We start from the raw sequence: 7,605 nt of genomic DNA on the forward strand, positions 1-7,605 counted from the left end.
TTTTGCCTAACTACCCACGAAACCAACCCTGACCACTTCAACGTGGGTTCAGTACAATTATACCAGGGCTGGACAAACATTGCGAAAAAATCTTATTATCATTGCTGTAGAAGAAAAGTTAAAATTAACGTCAAAATTTTTATAACCATTCTTTCCAACATTTTTCAAGCTTCTTTTTCTCTCCTACTTTCTCGTTAACGTCTAACTTTCGATAGTTTCTGTTTTGAAGGAGAAATGACTGGCACAGATAAACAAGTCTTCCTGGCTTCGCATGACCTGTTTTCCTAGCGGCATTTCTTTCTTGGAAAATATATAACTATGGTTTTTAACCAGATCAGGAACGTTGTTACCGACTGCATAATACAGTTTCCGATCGAAGTATTTGAATGGTTAAAAACCGTATGTAGATTAATTGAACGAGACACATTTCTTTCAAGTTTGAACACAATTGAGCGGAAATGACGATAGCACTAAATGATCTTCCATAACCCGGCCGTGATTTGTCTTCACATGTGCAAAACACTGTTTTAGCTCACAGTTAACGCTGTTTCGTTTGAATTTTGAAGTGTATTGATCAGATTTTTCGCAGATTACTCAGAAATTTTTCAGGATTTCATTAGAAGAGTTGTTTTCCAGCTAAAAGAAATCAAATAAATTGGTAAGCTTCTCAAATTTTCAATTGAAACACACGTCCTTTTATACACAGACTCAAAACAGTTTATTTTAAGATGGCTTCGTTCTTGTGAATATCTCTAATCTTTTCATTTTCTGTACAATATTTACGAACGTGTATTGACACCTTAAGTAAGGTATAAATGTTTAAGAACCAAAGTTTTCTGAAAATAACTGCAACTGAGATCAAAAGGAATAGATAACCAACCAACAAAAAATGGGCGAGGTTCAAAAATCCATCAAATTGGAAACCAATTAATTTCATTAGTAACAAAAACCAATAGCCTTTAACCTAAATTCCTGATAGTTTAAAAATAAGTCCTCAAGGAATATGTCTTTGGTGAGAATAAGTCATAGGACAGGATTAAAAAAATAACAACAGATAGAGAAAAATTTACGAACATTGCCGAAAACACAAAGTATGGAAGCCATTAACAACATCACTTTTTATCGGAAAATTATTTGGTTTTATCATCATTTATTACTTTTATTAGTTCAGTTAACATATGAATGTGAAACTGTATATGCTCACTTGCTTTTTCACTGAAAGTCAATTTAAGTTGCAGTGCAATTTTTAAGAAAACGAAGAGTGTCCAGGATATAAAACATCAGCCGTAAAAACCATTAAAGAGATTGAAGTTTGAATCACAAGCAAAAAAGAGACCTCCCATTGATGAATTTTATGATGACAGAAAGGGGAACAAAAAAAATTGTACAAACTTGAAGGCAAGTAAAAACATCAGCAAAACTACCAGCTGACCGCATTGAATAGGTTAATTGGACCAATAAAGGAAGCTATTGAGATCTGTCATCAATCAGAAAATTTTTTAGGACTAATAAACAACAATTACGGGGACATATAAGAGTTTTAAAAATGCTACAGAGAAGTGTCAAAGTCTTTTAGCAATAATGTATTCTGGGAAAATTTTGGGTATATTAATTTGTTTTTTTTTCAATACCAGTAAATCTCTCAGTATTTTGGTGAAGTGACTTAAAAAAAACAACAAAATTGAACTGATATACAAAAGTAACTGAATTTGAAAAACAAATCGATGAATCATGGCTAATAAAACCAAAAGCTTTTAACGGAAAGCATTAAACACGTTAAATTCCCTGGATGCCAATGATTGGAAGCTAATGAGATTGTTCATTAACATAATTATTCAATAGAAAAGTGACAGAAGAAAGTGAAAAAGCCATAAGTTATTCCCTGATAAATTGTTTTTGCTCACCTTTTTTCAACGTCAAGCGGAACTTTCAACAATTTTATAAAATGACAACACTTTGAAAAAGAGCCAAAATTTTGATTTACTATCCAAAAGTTTAAAAAAACGAAAATTCATATCATCAAAGTCATAAAACCAATAGTTATGAGATTTAAAACACTAACCAAATTGTTTTTGGTTCAATATTAATCAAAATGGACTTGTTATTTGTGGGACAGACCTATAAATCCACAGAAATTAGATCAGAAACGGATAACTTTCAAATTCTTTTATCGAAAATTATTTTCAAAGTCTCAACAAAATCTTATGTTTGTATTGAAAGCATCAAGCAGGAACACATATTCTGATTTAGAACGCATATAGCTTTTTCAATTAACAAGGCTACGTGGTAGGACCAGAAAAATGCAACAAATTCAGGCAAAATGGAAAACTCTTTAAAAATTACAAAAACAAAATACCAGAGTAAAGAAACCATAAGCCATGTCTCCCTGAAAACAAAAAAACTGAAAAACAAACTTTCAGTCGGCCACCCTGGCCATAGATGGGGCTTTCCAATAACAGAACTTCGATGTGAAAAGTACTTGTCAAAGGAGAAAAACAGAAAAAAAGTGAAACGGTATTAAAAAAGTGCTGTCCAGGAGATATCGGATCTTCAGATGAGCCCAAAACTAGCCGTTTTCTCGCTACTCCTCTTTGCAAAGCGCAAAATTTTTCCTTTCTTAAAAACAGTTTTGAATTAAGATTTTGACACGAAGAAATCTAAAAATTAGCAATGATGACACTAGACGTGAACAAAATCACACCCTATTATCAAATAATCGCAAAAAATTTAAATCTGAATAAATTTTCGAAAAGATCAATGTTAAAAAAGTGTTTTGACTTTCAAATTTGATTCTTGAAAGACTTTGTAATTAAACAACTCACGATTACCTACCATGGATGTATCGATCCGCCAAAATTGACTGAACCAGAAAAAAAAGAAAACCATTTGAGTATATGGTTCTTCCCCCCAAAAGTTCGAGTCGGGACGATTAGGCTACCTTCAGACAATGTGGCTGCGGCTAAGAGACAAATCAAAGTATTAGGTTTATCTAATTGGATTCTACTATAACAGATCCCAGTTAGAAGACTCTGTTATAAAAAGCTTTAATTGTGCAAGAACCGTGATATTACCGTAAAAATCTGCCTTTCCAGAACTCATTAAAACTTATATTATCTATTTGTCAACGTTACGTTGTAATTTCAAGCTTCACTACATAATTAAAAAATTTGTTTTTTATTACTTTCAAAATAAATTACTTTCTGAGTTTTCAAAATTTTTCACGAATTTCCAATGAACTTCATGCGCAGCAAAAATTCACTGTAGAAACTCGGTTTATTTTCAAAAAGGAGGCTCGGTAATTTGCGTTTGCAAATATTGTTTCGACCCCGCTTGTCCACAAGTTTGGCTTATTTGACTGCCAGATGAGGAAAGAGAAAAACTTTCAAGTAATCTCACATTTTGAGTAAGTAAGTAAACTCACAAAAATAGTTGTCGTAATAAAAAAAGGTTGCTTCCATCTCAAATCACTCGGAAGAAAGTAATTATCCTATGCTAGGCCAATGACCTGCCATTATTAAGACTACGCCACATCACAAACAGAAAAATCAAATAACAACAAAACTCAAGGTATTGTTTGAAAAAAAGCAAAATCAAAAATAAAACTGAACTAAACAAGCTATTTTAATCCTCACTGGAAAAATACAAAGGGGCAGGTCTTTGATGATTACCAGTAGCAAAAAAAAAACAAAGTTAAAAAATATGTTTATTTTCATGAAAACAAATATCTTCAAATAATGAAAAGCATTAGATATCAATTGAAATCTTTGAAGGGTTTTTGTTCATTCATACCACAATATGAATGCTTTGAGACCCATCACTATCCAGAATCTTTCTATCATCTACAAAAATAAAGACAAACTCAGCCAAAAAAATCCACTAAAATTTTCAAGAAAACAGCGTTAAAGACCTTAAACAAACAAAATAGAATCAACTGCGTTTTCTTTGAACACTGTTAATCAGATTTGTGACGTTTGAAAACTGGGACTCGGAAACAAGTTTTAGGAAAAGTACAAAATTTGAACAGTCAAAAAATACATTTAAAGTTTTCGAAAACAATTAACTTTTGAAGAGATAAAAATATTATCTAACAAAAAAACAATAAAAGTTCTTTATTTTTTTATGAATAAAGACATTTTTCATCTTGCTGAAGATTTCATACATCTACTACAAAACGATAAACAGAAAAATATCAAACAAACTAATATGCATTTTGCAAATAACTGTCAAAACCATTAAACCACTAAGCAATGAACTGCAAACCCTGGATATGTTCGAATCCTTTCATCAACATCGATACTTTGAAATGCGACCAGCAGTTAATGAGACTAGGTAACAACTAGGCAAAAAGAACAGCAAAACGGAAATAGAATTACATCTTTTTTCAAAAACATTGGATTCCAAAGTCGCGAAAAAATTTAGCAGACATCATAAAGAAGTCAGTTGATAGAGACCTTTATTGATCTAAACGAAGTCACTTGAACTATATTTATTCAAAACATGTCAAATGAGTACAGACGAACGCCAGAAAATCTCCCATAAATTCAGCTAGAAGACGGCGTCGAAGGAGTAAAAGCCATAATCGATTCTCTGAAAATTAATGTATTATTTGTGCTTTCTTTTAATTGACAACAATGTGATAACTGGCCTATCAAAATTGCGACCACGGGAGAAAGAGAACATGAATAATGAAAAAAAGTGCAAAAATCAAAAAAAAGTTTGTGAAAACTCATTGTAATGAAGCAGAATAACCATTACTTAAGGCATAAAACATTAAATGTTTGTTCCTATTGACTTGACCTGTCGTTGCTTTCCTTACGCTAGTAGGTCGGAAAAGAGAAAAAATCGCAAAGCTCTATAATCCATTGTTTACTTCAAATGCATTTTCAAGAGTTAAAACGACAACAAGTTTTCGACAAAAAACTAGATAGGTTTCCTTAAATCTCCGCAGGACGCAAAGTGAACTTGTCATTAAAACGCTTTTACACAAAAATTATTTTTATTTTTAAAAAAATGTTCCAACCTTCATTGAAATGGGCTTGGAACTTCCTGCTATCATGTTTTTTATTCTGTTGAGTCATTTTGCCTTTTCAATATTTTTTGCGTATAGAAATTTAAAACTGGTACCAACATGAAGATCTTGAAAGACTGAAACGATTGTCTGGAAAACGTTTTTAATAATTTGTTTCTGAGAATAGAATTATGAGCTTCTGAACTTTTAAAGTTTTCAAAAGAACGTTTTAAAAAAATCTGATTCCAGGGAACCATACTGGTTTCAGAAAAAAAAACAAAAGAACAAAATCTCAGTCTGGAATTTTCGCTTATTCAAAAATTGTGGCAAAAAAACAAAAATTTCCTAAGAGTTCAGCTAAGAATAGCTTACATTGGAAAAGCTACTAAAAATTTTTTTACATGTTTTGTACCAAATGCTTTTCGAAAAATCCTAAGATAAAATCAGATGGCTGACGACCTTTCCAACAAAACACAAAAAAATTGAAAAGCGTCAGTTTAAATCTACATGGAAAACAATCTGAACAATTATGTTTCCTTTTTCAAAAGCTTGTTTCGAAGGTTAAACTGATTGATTTCAATGAAACAACTTTGCGGTAAAGGAGGTTTTGATTACTTACGAATTTGAGGAGCAGTCCGATAAATACTAGAGCGTTTTGGATGTACCAATGGTGAGGTTTTCGTTTGTCTTGATTTATGACAACATAGTTTTTTAAAATGAGCAACATAAAGGCACCAGTACTTACGGTCGAACCAAAGTCTGTCCCATAGATACACTAACCCTGCAACATAAATGAGCCACGTTCAGCGACACAGGCCAGCAAAACTTCCTCATAGGCGAGCTAATTTCTGCACAATACCCTGCAGCTTCAGTTAATTATTTTTATTGCACAAATCAATTAACTCAAATATACTTCAGAATTCAAAATAGAAAACTGATATGTAGCAACATCCACTGCCTAAACACCAAACGTTCAAGTAAACTATATGTTTGAATTGGAAGATTTTTTTGATCAATTTTTTTTGGCGAAATGGAGACTAATTTTAATTTTTCTGAGTTCTGTTACCATTCGTAGATCCATTATGAAGTTCTGATTTTGGCCCCTTTCATAACCGCACAGGTTGAGGTCCATGCCCAAATTGAGTTATGATCAGACTCACTAAAACACACATCCGTATGTTCCCAGACTGAAATTATAGGGTCTGGACAGCAGATCGAGCGCTTAATGATCTGGACAATGGATTGGGTTTGGTCTGATAAGCGGTTACATTGGTCTGAAAAGTTTTTTCATAGTCTGTTTATAGTCCCAAAAACGGTCCGAATTCGAGTCTGATCATAAACGCACTATTGTCTGGACCAAGGTCTGGGTTCGATCTGATCAGAGGTCATTTTGGTCTGGAATATCTGATGAGAGGTCATTTTGGTCTGGAATGTCTGATCAGAGGTCTTTTAATCTGGAAAATCTGATCATGGCTATTTTAATCTGGAAAATCATGGCTATTTCCAGCAACCGGTTATGCTGGTTTCAAGGGCAAAACATTTGTTTGTTGATTGACAGTCAAATATTTTGGAAACCGTTGGCTTAGCTAGAAAAGGAAGAACAAAATGTTTTTTGATATAATTTTGTGAGATTTTAAGTTCAAAAATTAAATTACTAGGGACTCACCTCCAAAAATGATCTAACTTTTGTTGTTTCTTTTCACAAAAGTATGCTCAGCTTAAGCTTATTGAAAATTTTAAAGAACGCTCCTTCTGGTAAGCACAGTGGAGGTCAATCACCCTTATTTACCCCAACATTTAAGGTAATTATATGAACAATAATATGAAAGTAAAAGAGCCAAAAATTTTGACATAGGTAATAACCAACCATGGACATCAAGATCAAAATTTCATTGTGCATGCTTGTGATCGTGAATTGCGCTTTTGCAAACAAAAAGTACATGGATCAGAAGGAGAAAATTTTGTTTCAACTTCCAACAAAGGGAGAAACTCAAGAGGTGACAAATAAGTGCATCGAGTGCATCGAGAACAAAGTGGATGCCTGGGATGACGAAAATCAAGATCCAGTACCCAGACGTCGGCTCCGAGAAATACGGAACGAGTGTATTGTAGAGGAAGATGCGCAAGCTAAGAAAAACGCCTGCAGGCGGCATTATCGCTCAGTGAAGGAGACACTGGGTTATAGTGGTTGAGGTTTGGTTATGGGGAGAAACTAATTCTACGGATTACTGTTGAAAACTTTTGTTCACAAAATAAACGAGAACTATTAATCAAGAAGATGATTTTTTTTCGAAATTTCACCAGCTATATTTCCATTCGAATTCGTATATGAATCATTAGATATTAAATGCTCCGATAAAATCCGCTATAATGGAGTGAGAGGCAGCTCGAATTCTTAGTCTTCCGGTCCACTTTAGTAACTATATGACGGAGTAGAAGTATGCTGAGGTGGTTTTTTTGTTCAGTCAATTTCCGTCGATCGATATTTTCATTGTAGGGAGTTGTCAGTGGTATCATTTGAGAACCCGTAGGGCAACGAAGATAGAATTCAAACCATTTTCTTTTGTTTCGATTTTTTTTCCGGGCAGTTATCGGGG

At 33.3% G+C, this 7,605-nt stretch overlaps 1 long non-coding RNA gene across 1 annotated transcript; it reads left to right on the forward strand.

Annotated features, from left to right (window-relative positions):
* The first annotated feature begins 508 nt into the window (after nt 1-508).
* Nucleotides 509-7,246, forward strand: LOC142351037 (uncharacterized). Its single transcript, XR_012760936.1, has 2 exons — nt 509-658; nt 6,864-7,246. It is a non-coding gene; the product is annotated as an uncharacterized LOC142351037 (long non-coding RNA).
* Nucleotides 7,247-7,605: the final 359 nt, after the last annotated feature.

The sequence above is a fragment of the Convolutriloba macropyga genome, chromosome 12, assembly GCF_964194025.1.
Source record: "Convolutriloba macropyga chromosome 12, txConMacr16.3, whole genome shotgun sequence".
In the NCBI taxonomy this organism is placed as follows: domain Eukaryota; kingdom Metazoa; phylum Xenacoelomorpha; order Acoela; family Convolutidae; genus Convolutriloba; species Convolutriloba macropyga.